Raw genomic sequence first — 18,905 nt, forward strand, 5'->3', positions numbered from 1 at the left:
CCCAGCAGATCATTCAGCTTCTACTCCCACATCAACAAGGTGACAAAAACATAATTTTTCCACCTTGGAAACATCGCTAAAGTATGGCCATATATAAAAATCAAAAAGATCCTGAAAGACCGACTCATGCCTTCATTTCAAGCCAACTCTATTACTGTAATGGACTTTTTACATTCAAAACTCTGCAGCTCAGCTATTAACCAGAACCAAGAGGAGAGAGTACATTAGTCCCTTAATGGACGAGGACCAAGCTACACTGCTAACTCCCTGATTAACTTTATACCTCCACGCACACTGAGATTTTTTTTTATGTAAATCTAACAAAGGGACAATGTGCAATCACACTGATCATTTACAAGAAATAAAAAGGTGGTTGCACCAGATTTAGAGAAATGCTAATTTCCATCTGTAGTCCCACATTTAACAAACTGACACATCCCAAAAAATGACAGAATACACAATATACAATATACCGAAAGACAATGAGTAAACACTAGACAGCACTAAATACAGTATGAGGACACAATAACCACTTTTTTTTTATAAAAACCACAATAAAAACAGTAAAAGCTATAAGATACTCAGTGCATATTTCAAGGTGCAATATGAGAGAGTTAATAGCTACATTTAAAGTGACAAAGTTAGCAGCACTTGTGCCCACAACGGTAACTTCAAACACCTACCCTAAGATCAGTGCTGACATGACTGATTGCTAAAAAATCCAGTTTTTAACATCACGGGAAAAACTGAGGTAGTTTGTAATATTTTCAATTCCATTTGGACGCAGCCTTTGTCAATTACAGCCCAAAGCTTGAGAGGAAAAAATAAAGTTATGAGTGCGCAGTCCTTTTCCCTTTGGTTACGACTTAGACCACATAAACACACAAAGCCACTTTGGCCTTCCCCTTGTTTAACCATGAAGATATATTTGTTATGACAATTTAACACAGAAGTAATTTCAGCTTTAATTTTAAAGGTTACTTTTGCATTTGAGACTCCATGATAAACTGATGCACTCCACGTCTGTATCAAAACACTGGCTGTCCGTGAGTTGGTCAGCCCATCCTTGGAGGCAGGTTGCAATAGTACAGATGTAAGTCCACTGCAGTTGATCTCACACTCTTCAAAGCTTAAACAATATCAGACAAATTTGCAATAAGTTCAATCTTGCCCAGGGACACTTCGATATTCGGACTGGAAGAGCCAGAGATCAAACCACCAACCTTCTAATTAGTGGATGACCCACTTTACCGCTTTCTGTCTAGTATTTTTCTGTGAATACAACACAGAAAAGGTTTTAGTAATCAGTTCTCTGAAGGTTTCAGGCTCTTAATAAATGTAATCAAATCTAACCACAGTAGATATTTACTGCTGAATGTTTTGCATATCGCCCCCAAAAAACAGAACCCATTTAACATCGTTTTCTCAGTGTGGTAGAGCTGATGCATCCATTCTCTGTAAAGTTATCCTGTCAAAACATACAGTCAGGGCTCAGGTTGCTTACTAAAAATATAGTTAAACCTGCAGGCTGCAGTTTGTCTTTGCCTCCCTGTCACCATGAAACTTGTACAGCCTGTGTGTCTCCTGTGCTACAGGCAGTGTTGTGCCAGTTCATACAGATGAAAATGAACTAGCTCACGTTTATAGTTCATTTTTTTTTAAATTTTGAACTAAGTTCACAGTTCTAAACATGAAGTACTTCATGTTTATTTGTTGCGTTTGTTTTTTATATAAATAAATTTATTATTTCTCAACCTCCTTCTACCATCCATCACCAGCCCCAAATCATTGCCACTCCCAAACTAAATGAATTATTGTACACCACTGAAGAATCACAGACATGAGTTACATTTAAAATCTGTCTGAGTCTTCACTTGTTTGTTCATAAAACTGCTTCAAATGCTCAAACAAACTTCATCTTCAGCAGTAGTAGACTGCTGTAACGTCTGTACCGCTAACAGCAGCCAGCCTGGGCCGCTGAGGTTGCTTCAGGAGAAACACTGGGCAATGCTGTTTCGTCTGTTTGCAAATGTTAACTTCTACTAGCATTTTCCAGCTAGTGCTATAACATCACAGCTCATAGGAGGAATTTGTTGATCCCAGTATTTCTAAAATTCTTGTTGAGTGTGTGACAGAACAATTTCTCTCTTAAAACAGAGTTATGGTTAAAGTTTCATACAAGTGTGTGAGATCACGAGTGTAGAAAGTGGAGACTCCTCTAATGATTTTTCATTTTAATTGAAAGCCTGTTCCTTGAAGCATAACACTGAAAATTTCTCTGATTTTCCCCATTTTCTGATCCGTACCTTTAATAAGAGGGAAATGCCCCTTTCTGCCTTCTGTAATTTGCTGTTACCTCTTTGATTTCTACATATTTTCTACATCTGGTGAAATAAATGTGTTTTTCATCTCGTACCAACGTGGTCATTTGTGGATGAGGCCTCTTTTACTATTACATTCATTGTTCATGAGAACATCAGCTACAAATCTATAAAAACATCCCCCATCTGCTAAATGTTAACCATTAGTCACCTCAGGGGATTTTATACAGTTTCAGTCAGAGACCTAAGAAATGAGGAACTTTAAACTGACACCGACTCTCGTTTGCTATAAAACATACCAGGACTCATGAGGAAAGGGTTCATAGCCATTTTTTAGGGTTTTGACACATACCAAGACCCAAGGGCCTTGATGCATGGGCCAGTTTTTGAGGTAGTGATGGTTGCTTCTATGGCCTCTAGCTAGGAAAAATGGTCTAATATAAAGCACAAGGAACAAAAAAGCTGGAATTACATTATTTCCCATCTCTGGAAGCCTAGACTAGGTTTTTACAGGTAACCAGCTCTTGTGTGGGAATATAAACATTATAAAACTGTACAAGTTTAAAAGAAACAGCCACTCAAACATCTCGGAGCAACCGCGTGCTGATGAAGACCTTGAGGTGCAGGTAAAACATACAAAACAAAAAACTAGCAAGTGAACCTCAAGTTGTCACAAATGCTTCTATCATTTCTGAACATAGGAATGATGAATTTTTCTAGGCCAACCCAGAAGTTAGCATCACGCTGGTTCACTCGACTCCAATGGAAGTTTTCCACTGGCTTTGGATTGTGTGACAAATTAAAGTTTGTGATACTTACATGTTTTTTTTCGGCAGGATAATCTTAACAATCACTTTACCACTTTATGATTTTTGAAGTCAAAATACAGTCAGCAGAAGTAAAAAGCTAATGTTAGCCTGTGAACCAACTACATCACAGTAGTACGTTTCCAACGCCACTAATCTTCAGCTTGTAGTTTGATTCAGCTCTGACCTCTTCTACAAAAGCCTTTCCTCTTACACAGTTAGTGACACTTTGTATAAACACAACGAGGCTGTGAAGGTGGACCGGAGAGTGGACTGGTTTTCATGTTCAACGTGATGACGTTTAACGCCCCCGACAACCTCTGTAGTCTCATTTAGACACGTGTTAGCAAACGGTTAACAGATGTAAAAACTTTAAGAAACCAGGACTGGAGTGTTTACTGACATATTTTATACGTATTAAAACGTGAAAATGTCAGTTAAAGACAAGAGAACCAGAAGTGCAAAAATGCTAAATAATTTCCAGGGTGTAGGAATCATCCCAGCAGCACTTTATTCATGACCCTCTTTAGGATTAATTGTAATCGCCTCTGTGACTCCTGACTGACTTTTCAACTAGCACTGCCATCAGGTCAAAATGATTACTGTCCAAACCTTTGGTTTATAACCACATACCTACAAAACATTCCCATCAACCCCAGCTGCATTTCATTTTTAGTACTAATAAGCAAATATTAGCATCCTGACTCTCCTAACTAAGATGGTGAACATGGTAAACAGAGTTCATTCTGACCATCAGAATGTTGGTGTTTTTATTATGAGTATTTTCACATGGTAGTATTTCTTAAAGGATTAAGTTATTTTTAATTAATAAGTTGTTACTAGTGATCTAAAAGAGGCAAGAAAGCCCAGAGGGAAACGTGTCACAAAATAGTTCATGTAAAACTGAAGAATTAGTTAAAATGATGTTGTTTTCCCAAACCTTTTGTTAAAAACACTTTCTGAATAACTTTAACTGTAGCAGTCGCTCAAGTGTTTTGAGATAGTAAGAACCTCTGAGCTCCAAGCTATTGAAGAGAGGCCTTGACATTTTGAGTTTTTATGTCACCAGGCGTCTGTCAAAATGTGGACCGGACTTTCTCTACTGACATTACAGTTAACCAAAAGGCCCTTTCAGTCAGTGCGCTATAAGACATGTGTCTAGTGAAGACAAAGCACAGACTGCAGTGTAAAATGTCAAGGTAGCCCGTTGAGTGTTCGCCTAGCTTTAAATGTATTTCTGTGGAGCCTCTTTGTCCACAGCGAATAGCCCTCATTCAGGCACTGACGTCTCTGACATTGCTGCTCAGATAATACAGCAACAGCAATTTCTTCAATTTACCGTATCAATGTTATAGAAAATGAGTTCCACTAAGTTATTAATTATTCTGTTTACTGGGAACTGCTCGATATTATTGTCAGTAAAATAGAAATAGAAATTGATAGTGAGGGTAATGAGTAGTGTCAGCAGTAAGTATGCTTTCTGTGCTCAGATCACACATACAGATTGCTGCCTCTTAGATAAATGATACAACATTATTCTCCATATTCTTCATATTTTAATCATTGTAAATATATGCAGTTTTTCTTTAGCCCATACATCATTAGCCCATGGTGCTTTATTATCAGCAAACACATGTCCCTGCGCACCTGCACAGGTGCTTATTCTTGCTGATTAGACCTCTGCTCAGATTTGAGTTTGGTGGAGCTTTATGTGTAAGTGCACAATTGGTGTGTAGGACCTTTAAAAAGAAATGCCTCACAAAACCACAGTTGGACAATGATGTTTACACATATTTTGACCCAGAGCAAATCATTTGTCCATGAAAAAGAAATACCCCTTTCATCACCTGCTTTCTTTCCATATTGAGTAACCAATTCATCTTGATTCACCAGTTGATCTTCATTCCAACCCCATATGATATGTCATATGTATATAAGCTATGATCCAGAGTGATGTTGCCATGTTACCTATAAGGGGATATATATATATATATATATATATATATATATATATATATGTATACTATACAATTTTCTATAATTTTCTATTTGCTTATATGTGTTCTTGTAAATTTCTTATTAATTTTAAACATGTCAAAGTGGTCTCAGATATTTGGACCCTACTGTTAAATGCATATATGTCACTATATGATTTTTTTAAAATTTTTAATAGGTTTCACAATTAACTTTTATGTTTTTATTTTATATGTACATATGTTTCATATATAGAAATTAAACACATTTACATATATTAAATTTCCATATAGGTGGTCATGAGCTCTGGGTAGTGACTGAAAGAATGAGATGGTGGATGCAAGCAGCTGAAATGGGTTTTCTCCGCAGGGTGGCTGGGCTCAGCTGTAGAGATAGGGTGCTCAGAGGAGCTCAGACATCCAGAGGGAGCTGAGAGTGGAGCCGATGCTCCTTCACGTCAAAAGGTGCCTTCCTTTTGAGGTTCTCCCGGGGTGGACCCAGAACTTTCAGGAGGAATTACACAACCCACCTGGCCTGGGAGCGCCTCGGGATCCCGAAGGAGGAGCTAGAAAGTGTTGCTGAAGAGAGGGAAGTCTGGAATGCCCTGCTTAGATTGCTGCCACCCGGATAAGAGGGAGAAGATTGGTGGATGGATGGATGGATGGATGGATGGATGGATGGATGGATGGATTCCGTAGCAGAGCTAGTGATCCTCACATGGTTCCCGTCCCATATCACCCACTATAGCCACCATAACAGGTTCCAGAATCTAAATAATACTCTGACTGACACAGTTGAAACACCAGGGTAAACAGCAAATGAAATAGTTAATTTAACAGAAGCTGGCCTGAGTCTGAAAACTCTTGGAAAGATTATAGAATGACATCATGTGCAATACTGAAAGATAAGAATTTTCCAGATATGAGAAAACCTGAATCCTGCTGCTGCTACAAGCAGAAATTTTGCTGTCTGGCTTGAATTATTATTATTACTGCTGATTTGAATGAAAGGGCTGAGGAGATGATGCATCATTTGTGGGTGTTTATGTTCTTACTACATGTTTATAATATGTTGTCACACACCTAAATACAGAAGTATCCCCCACGTTCTCAGAGTCGTGTAGCGCTGTGTCACCCACACCTATATTTTACATTAATAAACATTGTGTTTTAAAAGACTAACAGGAAAAGGCATTTCTTATTTACACATGGAGCTAGAGAATATTCCTGCAGCAGATATATTTCAGACTGGATTTCATAGTTTTCAGACATTAAAAATTCATCAGATCATATGGGAACTGCATTTCTTTCTCCTACTGCAGAATTTCTCTGTGCTACACCAGAATATTATGAAATTATTGCCTCATTTGTAGTGAATGTGTTTGGTTTGGAAAACCTGTCTGTAATTTTTTGTCATATTCAGGAAGTGATTTGTGCCATGATGACAGGAGATAATACACCTTCACTGTGACACATGATGGAAATAACCCAGAGTTGGTGCAGTCGTCTTAAACTATCTCATTAAAACAAGGCATATTTAATTTTAATTACCACAATTACCAAAAGCTAACACATCACACTGACCCCATGTGCAATCTATTGTAATTTGTCATGCCGTGCCTTCCCACCATAAAATGTCACATATACAGTATATCAGTCTTTTTGAGCCAGCTTGTCTTTTTCCTGGAAACAGTTGAGTTGCCCAAGCGTCTGTACACATTTAAAAGTCTCTGAATCCATCTGTGTGTGTTTGCCTGCATAACTTTAACTGTAATTCTGAGCTGGGAGAGAGAGAGAGCTCCTGCAGAGACAGTGATGGTGGTTTGCTGCTATCTGGTGGAGATTTGAAAAACATGCTGTTAACTTGCTGGTGACCGACCGGATCCTCTGTAGAGGGAAACATCTGCCAAGAATCAAACAATGCAAAATTTAAAGATATGATGGGATACCTAATATGTCGTCTTATGATTAGGCATAATGTATTAATCAAACTAAGACCTTACCGATTCCAGTTAGGATGTCCAGAACTGTTCTGAAAGCTCAGTAAAATGCAGTTGTGTTCCAGGTGTTGACAGCAGCGTTTCCTGCTGTATGTGTGAGGGAACGTGCTGTGATGAAAACAAGACTAAGGATCTGTCCAGTACCCACACTTACTGTTTTTGTGAGATGTCAAGTGCCTACTTATGTAACATAATTCCATTAACTGCCACAGCGCCTCAGTTCTCATCAAAACTGCGAGAGAGTTGAGAGCTACCAGAGCTCAGTGTGACACATTAGGTTAATAACTCTGTCCGTCATGCAAACACACAGCTCAGTCAAGCTCAGAGTCTTTGTTGCTTCCTATTGAAGAGCAATGAACAAATAAGTCGACTGATAATAACCGTACAGCAGCTGCACATTCATTTAAATGGAGATATCTAGAGGCACATGTGGGTCTACTGTGAGCGAAAAGGACAGTAACATAGCGTAGTGTCATGGTCACAGCCCGGTGGAGCGGGCTGTGCGGCCCGCCGTGGTTCTGAACCATCTCCATCATGTCTGTACGGTGGCCCTGAGGGTCAAAACACAAAAAAACCTTTCCCCAAAACACATCATTTCACATAATGGAAAGGGTGGGACAACACTTCACGTTTGTGAATACACAGAATCCAAGTTAATAGTCTGTTTGTGTATGATGTCTGCAGATGGAGGCAGGAAGCGATTTTCCACAATCATGGCTTGGGAACCTTCGCCTGTGGTCAGAGGAGCGGAGTCACAAGATGTTTGTGAGCGCAGCGACCAATTACATGGCTCTGTTAATGTAGCAAACTGTTCCCGTTATAGTTTTTGTTACGCTTCACCTCTAAGCCAGCGTTCAACACCAGCAGCAGTCTGTGCGATAGGTTTTGAAGACGTTTAGATTCTCTGTTTAAAACAGTCAACGACAAAGTTCAGATCGCTGTGGATGGAAATATGAAATATGATAGAAAGTTTATTCGTGTTTTTGTTTGTTTGCAGCCTTGTTACCATCTCTACAAAAGTGCACTGAAGTGTGTATAAATGTAGGAAAAATTGTTGTCACTGGAGATTTTTTTTCCCCCCACTATTACTGCTGTATATGAACTGCTGAAACACCTGGCTGTCATCTCAGCTAACGACCTCCCCAGATGTTTTATATTCCTGCCTCGTTACCACATATACAGAGGGGGCCGTCTCTCGATTCTGGCATTCCTGTAGCCTTGGTGTGACACAGAGGAGGAGGAGGAGGAAGAAGAGGAAGAAGAGGAAGAGGAAGATGAGGAAGAGGAGGAGGAGGAAGAGGAAGATGAGGAAGAGGAGGAGGAAGAAGAGGAGGAAGAAGAGGAAGATGAGGAAGAGGAGGAGGAAGATGAGGAAGAAGAGGAAGAGGAAGATGAGGAAGAGGAGGAGGAAGAAGAGGAGGAAGAAGAGGAAGATGAGAAGAGGAGGAGGAAGTCGTCACAGAAGAGCAAGAACAGATGAAATCAGAGCCACGGTCATTGATCATGTGGTGAATCATGAGGGCAGCAGTTTTGAGGGTTCACCTTGTCTACATCATCAGTGAGGAGGAGATTTTCAGGCAAACCAGTGGGTTTGCAGCGAGGGCTCAGAAGGTCGGTGGTTCGATCCCCGGCTCCTCCGGGCTGCACGTGGAATATCGCCCCTGATGTGTCGTCGGTGTATGAGTGTGATGTGTAGTGTAAAGAGCTTTGAGTGGTCCTTAGAACTAGAAAAGCTCCATATGAATATATACATATAATACAGCACGTGTATGTTAGAGTTGTACTGTGATTTGAGAAAGGCTCTGACTCTCTGCTGCAGGACCCAGCAGCTACTCAGGGGGAAGAGGAAGAATATTTACACCTCAACAGGAGGATGCAGTGGTTGAAGTGGTCATTCCCAGCAACAGTATCCTGCTGTAACACACTGAATGGTTTGCACCCTGATGCAGAACACAGACTCCAGATAGTACTGGTGTGGAAAATGGGAAAAAAGGTTTTATGGCAATCAGGAAACTCAGGGGCAGGGTTTGTTATCAACAGGGTTTTGATGGTTGAGGGGCGATGTGGAGCAGGCTTGGTTGAGTGGTGCGGGACAGACGGTAGAGTGCCGAGGTCGGGGTGGGAGCTGGCAGGTTGGTGTGGCTGGAGTCCTGGTGTTGAACTGATTCCGGGGAGGGAACTTGTGTGGAGGGCAGATGGCAAAGGCTCTGGGATCTGGCAGGAGAGCTGAGGTTTACTGGACTAGGAAACACAGCATTACTATAATGTACACCAGAAGTCAGCGGCTTGATGTGAACTGAACTGAACTGAACGATCTGGTGAAGACTGGAATGAAGAGCCGGTGGTTTCATACCGCAGCGTTGATTATAGATGAACCTCAGGGGTGCAGGTGGAAGCAGGAACCAGGTCACCTCACCAGGACATGCACACACACTCACACTCACTCACTCACTCACTCACTCACTCACTCACTCACTCACTCACTCACTCACTCACTCACTCACTCACTCACCTTCTCTCTCTCTCTCTCTCACAGAGAGAAGAACAGACGGGAGAAGCAAACGCATTAATCATCAGGCTAAGAGAAATGAGCATAAACACAGACAACAACATATTATTTTAAAGCAGACAGTGTTAGCACTACAACCATTTCAAGAGCGCTACAGAATTTCACAACTGAAATAACCATATTTTCATATTTTACATATGAATCTTGCTGTACTGTGATTTCCTAAGAGGAATTCCATTTTTCACAAAGACTCTTAAGCCCTTGCACCATCATCCACTAGTTTATTGTCACTGAGGGGAAAAGTGATGGGGATTAAAAGTGACCTCGCAATCGTTGTATGACATATATAGTGCACTGGGATGCAGACATCAAACAATAAAATAAGCGTCACTGTCCTGTAAATGCACTGTGGGCTGCATGTCTTGGCAGGTGGCACTGAAACATAACACGCATCGCTTCCTCTTTTACCATGACACATCGCTGACACAGTGGAGCGGTGGTGGTTATCGGTTTCCACTGTGCAGCCAAACAGACTCTAGGGTCTGTGTCTCTATCTCACACCCCCCCACAAACCTCCAGAACCGGCTCGTAGCAACGTGCCATCTGTACAGAGCGCAGATACTGCAGCCTGAGTGCGACGGTTTAAACATTAAACATTATCAATGTTTCAGTGTTTCACATTAACAGCTGACAACAGCTGTTGGTTTTTTTTTTCATGCTTTTGTTCTTGAAGAGATGCCAAGAACTTCAAAAAGAAAAGCTGACAATGTCACAGACGACTCCAAAGAGAAGTTGGACTCAAATCTTTTACATGTCTGCACAGCTTTGCATCGTTTACCAAAACACCTGAGAAGACACATCAGAGATGTAATCCTAACCCTAACCCAGACATGACCTGGATTAAAGAAAGAAACTCAATTTATGTCACTCACTGTGACAGTTTCTCCCATCCAAGTCAACAAATACACTAAATTGGCTCTGAGGTAAAGAACAGTGTTTCCCCCGCTGTTGCCCTGAGGGAGGGCAGGACGCCGCCCCCAAGAATCCAGTTGAAAATTTTTGCTTTTTAAATTTGACTATACCAAATTAATGTGCACTTTTAATTCCAGCTCAGTGTAACTGAGGAAACTGTACTGTTTTCTGTTTCACTGTGTGTGTGTGTGTGTGTGTGTGTGTGTGTGTGTGTGTGTGTGTGTGTGTGTCTAAGCCCCTCCCCCCACACACCTGGAGAATCCGGGCGACAACTCGTTACATTAAGTGCAATAAAACCTTTCCAGCAAGAGTTAATCCCTCTAAAACACAAAGAGTCTGGAAAGGTCTGAAAGTCTGGACAAAATATCAGCGTTTTTAAACACATGCAATCCGGTGACAGCAGCGAGGACGCTAGCAGGTGGCAGGGAAGCTAGTCCCGAGAGCACTAGCAGCTCTCCTTTGACAGCGATTTCCCCCGACCCCACCCTCCGAACGCTCGCCCCCTCAAAGCAGCCAACCCGAGGGACACACTGGAGAAGTGTTGTAGATTCCTGTAGATTGGATGGTCTTCAGGAAACCATGAAAGAATGAGTACACCTGGAAAGAAGCAACCAACAATGCCAAGCCGGCTGTCCTCACGTCTGCCTCACCGTAGGACATGATGGGCAGAGTGTCCTGTGAGTGGGGGTCTCACACCGTCCACTGTGGAGCAGATAGTGCGTTTCCTGTTTGTTGTTTTGAGATGAGATATACTAACAATGGTGGTACATTTTTTTCAGTGTTCACAGATGAAACAGACGAGTGGCGACAATTTGACAAGGCTGAGATTTGATGCAGTGGGAGGACAGTGGAGCTGTCGGGGGATGGGGAGAACTCCCCCACCTCCCCTGTGCTCTATATATCCCTGGCTCTGCTGGATTATATCTGAACAGACCCACCGTGGTTCATGATTTATTTTCATGAATAAAACTGTTTCAAAAACATCCCCCCAGTGTTTCCAATTATTTACCTGGACTGTGGCCACCCCTGAGGGGGATAAGCCGTTTTCTACTATCAGAGATATGATTGGCATAGATGTTTTTTCTCACCGGACCTATTAGTCTGTTAATAGTCTGATATGACAATGTACAATGTATGTATTGATTACACCTGGTTTTAAAGATATGAGCCTGGTTTTATGGTCAATTCAAACATTGGCTTGAGTCTGCAGAGTCATACAGAGATGGGCAGTATTTACCTGCATTTAAATGATTTGAATGAACGATTGCATTTGATGGTATTTCGATTTTCTTTTGAAAACTTTGTAATTGGTATTTGACAAGGCCGAAAAACATCAAAACGTAAGACCTGGATATGGACATTGTAAAGACATGGTTGGATCTGAACAGGAAGGCGTCATATCAGGCGTCTGTTTCCTGTATGACGACGGAGGTTAGCGCTGAACGAACGTGGTACGATGCATCGTCAAACTAACATCTGAAGTGCAACTGTTTCCCAGCACCACAGTGGTTTGAACTGCGGCTGGGCAATTTCCAACTATTATGGAAACAAGATAATCAAGATAAAACAATTATTATTATTCTGCATTCTGTTTTGCAACAAACTTTTTTTTTCATGCAGAGACTCCACTTGGCCGTAGGTGAGTTAGGATTCCTTCCTAGTAGTGAAGGACTGGAGGTGGGAGCACTAAGTGTACCTCCTCTCTTGGGCCCAGAAGCATTCGAAGGAGTCCTTGGGGGGGGGGGGGGAACGTCTGTGCCGTCTGTGCCTTCCACCTCCCGGCAACTCTCTTGTGGCTCACTATCTGACCCACTACAGGATGATCCCCCCCACCCCCCACACCCTGCACAGAGCTGCAGTTCCCCCTGAGTTCCCCCTCAGCCCGGGAGCTCTGCCTCACCATAGGCGTAGAAACATCCACCACTGCGAAAGTCCAGCTGCAGATGTTTGAAGAGCATGCAGAAGGTGACGTCCTGTTCAGAATGATGCATTGCGTCCTGCAGGCCTAGAAGTACAACAGCAGTTATTACAAAACATGTTTGGTCCCTGACCCGCATTCTTTTTTTACCTTTTTTTTTTTTTTTTTACCGAGCTGACTGATAATGCTAACCCTGCAAAGTCTGTAAGTACTTGTACAATAAAGCAAAGAAGAAACTAGCACCATCACTTTTATCTTCTGCTGCTCATGATGTGGGCTGCGCTGGCTGCTCTTCCTGGCAGCTGGCTTGTGGCGAGCTGCAGCACGGACCAGCAGTGAACATGAACAGACTACTGCCAGACCGTTTCCACTGCATGTGTGTGGGCTCACTGATGTGACTGGCTTTATGGGCTGTCACTTTAGGCCACTTCACATTGAAAATCCAGAAAGTAGGACTACAGATCGTGTGGGGGAGGGAGCGGATACAAGAAAGTGTGATGTGAAAAAAACGTTGTTTATCCATTGTTGTGTATTTCATACTGCAGTTCCAGAAATATCAGTTGAGCTCATAAACTGCCTGTAAATCAAACCCTTGATGGACGTTCACCCTTTCCTCAGTGGTGATAATATATTTCTTTTTAATACTTCATATGTCAGGTGACCATTTGAAACAGGCTCCTGGGGGGTCCGGTGACAAAAACATTTTACTGAGGGAAGACAGAATTTGTTAATGTTTGTACTGCTTTTTTTCAAACGTGATTTATTTTCTTTGCAACAAAGATGTATTTTTCTATTTCATTGCAATTGAAAAGAACATAATTCGTGCTATACTTTAATTGTTAATAAATACAGATTGTGCCTGTGTCACATGTTTTCTTTGTCGTTGAGAGGAAACTGTTGATATAGTGAGCATTTCACAAGTGAAAGTATTTGAAGTTGATTGAATGTTCACATTTAGATCAGATTTGCGATAAAGACATTTTTCATCCTCTACAATGTGCAAATAATAATAATCTATCATCACCTAACATCCAAATTTCTCTCTCTCCGCAGTGGAAGCAGCAGGACTCTTGATTGTGGGGTTATCTGTGAGCTGCTTGTCTTCCTGTTCAGTGCATGTTTGGTCTGTTGGTTCATCGAAGTCAATTGTTCCCAACTAGGCAGCTGAAAAGCAAGTGCTAAACATTGAGTTCACTGTGGAGAATCTGACTCTCAACCAATGTTACCCAGCTTCTGAAAAATGACGATGCTGACTGAGGTTAGACTAATTGATTTCTTAATATTCAACATCTGTACTGGGGATAAGAGAAATGCTGTGGTTACATCAGATGTCTTTGTTACACAGGACTTCCCACCCACTGTGAAAGAAATGTTAAAGATGGGGGGGGGGGGGGGGGGGGGGGGGGGGGGGGGGGGACAGGAATTGGGACGACAGGAAGAGACTCCAGCAGCTGTTGCCTGGCCTGGAAAATAAAGTCGTGTTTGTTCCATCGAGCAACTGGGACAACCTGGTACGTGCAACAAAAATGACAGCTTGTTATTTTCTAACAGGGGAGATGGGAGCACCCCTCCCTCCCAGCTCCCACACCACCAACCACCAATCCCTACACACCCGTGTACACCTCCCGGAGGACCCCTCAAATTGCCTGCTGCTTACGGTTATATAGAAACACACACTTTGGAATATTTCAAAAGGACAAACTTGATAGTTGAAGGTTTTGTCCCACTTGTGTTTTTCACCAGTGTTTTCCACGGCCACAGAAAACACTAACCGAGGGTACAGTGCAAAACTTGTGTAAAAACTGTCTACAGTGTGTGGAGGGAGGATTTCTTTTGTGGATGCATCCTCATCCCAGACGGGCAAGAAAAGTCCCACACGTGTCAGACCCTCGCCATTAAAATCAAAGTGATAATTGTTATAGTTGTGTTTGATAAAGAAGGGTTAAAAATGATCTTTTACTTTATTTAGGATTGATAGGATGAGGCATCATTACTGAAAGCATAAAAATCTGTTAAAACAAATGAACAACTAAAGAAAAGACGTTAAGGATGATGAAGAGAGACATTCCACTATACAGTATAAACAATGTACAATTTGATAAACTTGGAAATTAAAGGACATCATCAGAGTTTAACGTGTAAAGATCTGACTTCAATCGAAGCAGTGCTTTGTCTTCAACAGAGACGACATCTCGGATCCTGTTAGCAGAAGACTTTCCGACAGATGGAGACGCAAAGGTCGTAATATACATTATAAATCTTCTCCAGTGTCCAGATGTTTTATCACCTAAATGTCATTCACTGATTACACATACGGTTCACACTGGTGTGTGTAATCAATATGTAAATATGTAGTAATTACAGGATTGTGAAAGAAACCTGCAGAGCGGCCATGTTCTCGGTGGAAACACACAGACATTAGTGACCAGCCTTGGCCACACCTGTGCAGTAATGACGGTGTCTAATCAGCATCTTGATCAGCCACACCTGTCAGGTGGATGGATGATCTCGGCAAAGGAGAAGTGCTCACAGACACGGATTTAAACACAGTTGTGAAGAACATTTGAGAGAGAGAGAGAGAAGAAAAAAAAACCTCACATCTCGTATTTTCAACTCATGAAAAATGGGAGCAAAAGCAAAAGTGTTGAGTTTATATTTTTGTTATGCCTCGGTACATCAGCCAGAGCCGGAGGCACATTGTTGTCTGGTTGTTTGCAAGTACATACATCCCGTTCTCATGGACACGATATCTCAGGAACACCTTGAGGGAACTTCTTCAAATTTGGCACAAAACATTCGCTAGAACTCAATGATGAAGTGTTTAGATTTTGGGGGTCAAAGGTCAAATGGCCTTGTGAACGCAATATCTCAGTAAAGCCTGGAGGGAACTTGGAGGGAAATTTGAACTCAGGATACCACGCCCATCAGACACACATACACAGACAGACCAACACACACCACCCCTTTACTCCCCAACACTTTTACACAGGGGAGGGGAGAGGGAGGAACAGGTAGGCAGAAGAAATGTTGTCTTGCCAGTTCCCTCAGCTTTTAAGTCTTTATTGTTAATCTCTTCTGTCAGCATGGTTTATAAAAGAGTTTTTTTCCCCATGCTTCTTCTTCATTTGTTTCCTCAGTCAGAAGAGATTATCCAGCGACCGGAAACAATCCTGTCAGTGTCAGAACTGTATCTGAGCAGCAGCTATTCATCACAGAAGTGAGCTGGTGAGGATATGGACCAAACATTTAGTGCAAGAATTACATTTACAGAAAAACACTGAGTGAGTGAGCGAGCGAGCGAGCGAGTGAGTGAGTGAGTGAGTGAGTGAGTGAGAGAGAGAGAGCTACACATGTCAATAGACTTGAGAGGAATTAAATGGTGAAAACACCATTTGGAGAATAAATAGAATCATGACTTTCCACTGTAATTAATCACTAACAGATAAAATCCGAATTGTAATACCAAAGGTTAAGTGAAAACATAAATATATACAAGACTTAAATATGGTTAATACTGTCAATTAATCACATGCTTTTAAATGAAATGAAATTATTTTATTATTAATAGTTCATTTTTTTGCAGGTTTTGATTGAGCAGCATGTGCTGGTCCCGAGCAGAGCCTGTGCTTCTGAAGAGCACATCTTCCAAGGACAAGAGAAGGTGCAGGAGCCCTTTTTGTTTCGTGGGTGTTCATGTATGTGCGACATCACTGATCCGCCGTGCTAAATAATTGTTTTTGCATTTTAAGGCGCACCACTTGAACACGGCTCGCTATCACCCTCTTCTGGAGGCACTGCAATGTAACACTCCTCTGTCAGACCACTCAGCACACTACAATCCACTCACCATCACTAAAGGTGAAAACTATTCATCTATTCATCTCCCAGACACACACACTTATATATATTTACATTATATTGTGTCACCCTGTGCAGTCCAGTGTATATAGTCTTTTAATGTCTTTCATTTTGTTACTTAAATTTTATTGTTGGTTTGTTTTCTGGCTTTGCTATTTTTATTTTGCCTTACTTACTCTCTCCTGCGACCATTGACTTTAACTATTATAACTACATGTATATATATATTCATATATCTTCAAAAACATCTTACACAAGACAAACATCTCGCCAGGTTTTAGACACCAACTTTGATATTTGCTGTTACAGACACATTTAGTTCTGCAGTCAGAAAGTATGGTTCAATTCCCAGTATTTACTACTTTTCCAGCAGTCTTTGAAGTAGCATTTAGACCTCCATGTTGGATATGACGATCTTCAGAAAATACATCAGTTATCATCAAAATTGTGTTTCTTTGTGCACAGTGTTAAAGGATTTCTAGGGGTCCAAAAGTCACTGGATATAGATACGCCTCCTGCATCAGTGAGACCCACCATCGTCTGGTTCCTGGCTCCGGTTGCTGGGGAGTGTGACACTTGGTCAACACTTTGACCGTCAGCATGGTTGACAAATAACGGGAGCTGGTCCTCACGTTCGGCCTCGCAAGGTTTCGCAGACTCTGCACTTGTTTGCGGTCTCTGGTCGACCTCACCGCCTCATGACATAATGCGTTCCCTCACCGTTTACCTTAACTTTAACCATCTCAACTACATGTTTAACCTCAACCTGATTCTGACCTGAACCCTAAACCCAGGTTAACCTCAAACAGCAGTCTCTACCTGGGGACATCAGTTTCTGCTCCCACAGTGACACGAGTTCCTCATGTGTTGGTGTGTGTTCAGTTTAAAGTCTCTACCAGGATATAAGAACAAGAACACACACTCTTCCAAACAAAACTGTTTTTAAAAAAAAAAATGGAAATACTTAAAACAAAAAAGAATCAGTCGATGCAGCACCACCAGCAAAACCCTCAACTGTTTTATCTTATATTGAGCTCATTTGTTTTTAAAGTTGTTTCATCAAATTTCTGTGTGTCAAGTAATTAACACACAAAAACCTTAGTAGTAACGTAGTATTACTCCATCGTAACACCGCAAGGCTGAAACCAACAACAGTTGTTAATCAAGTCAATAGATCTGACAATTATTTTCCGTATTAATCATTTCAGTCAAATTCATCTTTAATCATGGTAACGCTCGTGGATGTATTGCCTTGACGGTGCTAAAGGAGGAGTTCTTTATCTCCCTGTCTGTGCAGCCTGAAATCACCAGCTGTCAGCAAGGGGAGGATACTCCCACAGCTTTGTTTGCTGTAGTGACGGGATTGTTCTCATTTCAAAGGCTCTCACTTTGTGGGGGCCGATGATCTCTGTTTAAGTGCTGAGCTCGTTTTCAAATGCTGTTGAATAAAAACCACAAAGACAGGCCTGAGAGATAAGAAAACAACATGAAATCTTTTAAATGAGCGATGTTGATGTTACCGACTGATTTGCATCAAGTTATCAAGCAACACTGTTTTGCATGCTGTGGCACAGTCGGCGTGCAACTCCCTCCTATTTCACAATATTAAATAGCAAACAAAGACGTGGGAAATGATCAATTTTCTCCTCCGTTGTGCTTGGGAATAAATGTTAAATGGGATGTTTGATTGTCCCTGTTCATGTGCAGTGTTGACACTGTGACAAATATAAAACATTACCAGTGTCCAACATGTGCATTTTGTACTGACACTAAATATTTCTGACAGAGAGACACATTAGAGGAACCGCAGCTTTTGGCACGTCAGTGTTGTGGCTTCATCTTTCAGCCTCGGAGGTTGGAGCTTGTTCAGGACGTAGTCAGAGCCCGACATATGACCAGACACGGTGAAAGACAGAGCACACGCCAAAGGCTCACAAACCTGAGTGTTTGTTTCACCAGTATCAAGTTAGCGCCTGTGCCCAGCTGGCATGAAACATTTCCTTTCACAGTATTATTATTTTTTCAAAATAAAAACGACGTTTCTACAAAGATAGGTGATAACTGATTTTCCACCTGCCGCACGAAACCAAATGATTGATGTCCAAAAGTACAACTCTGACTTGATGTGGACGCTGCAGTATTTCACTTAAAACATATGCAGCTCCTTTATGGAGATTTTCCACAGGGTTACATTCATTAAAGTCTTTTTGCCTTGAATTATATTTTCTGATGTCAAATGTATCTATATTTTGTACATGATTACTTATATATCTGTTATTTCTTATGATATATTGTGACTTTTTGGTGCAGGTATCCTTATTTGTTCTATGTTTATTAGGATGTGTATTTGTTGAACTATATTGAAATTATATTATTATTATACATTCCATCCTTCAGTACTGCTCCTACGTCAATTCTTTGCTCTACAACTTAGTGATATTGTACATATTGTATGTGTGCAGACACATTTTCCTCTGTAAATGTAGTAGTTTTCTTTCTTTTATGCTACAGTTACTATGGTATAAATTAGTATAAAATTATAACAAAG

The sequence above is a fragment of the Seriola aureovittata genome, chromosome 17 (genome assembly GCF_021018895.1).
Source record: "Seriola aureovittata isolate HTS-2021-v1 ecotype China chromosome 17, ASM2101889v1, whole genome shotgun sequence".
NCBI classification, from domain to species: Eukaryota; Metazoa; Chordata; class Actinopteri; order Carangiformes; family Carangidae; genus Seriola; species Seriola aureovittata.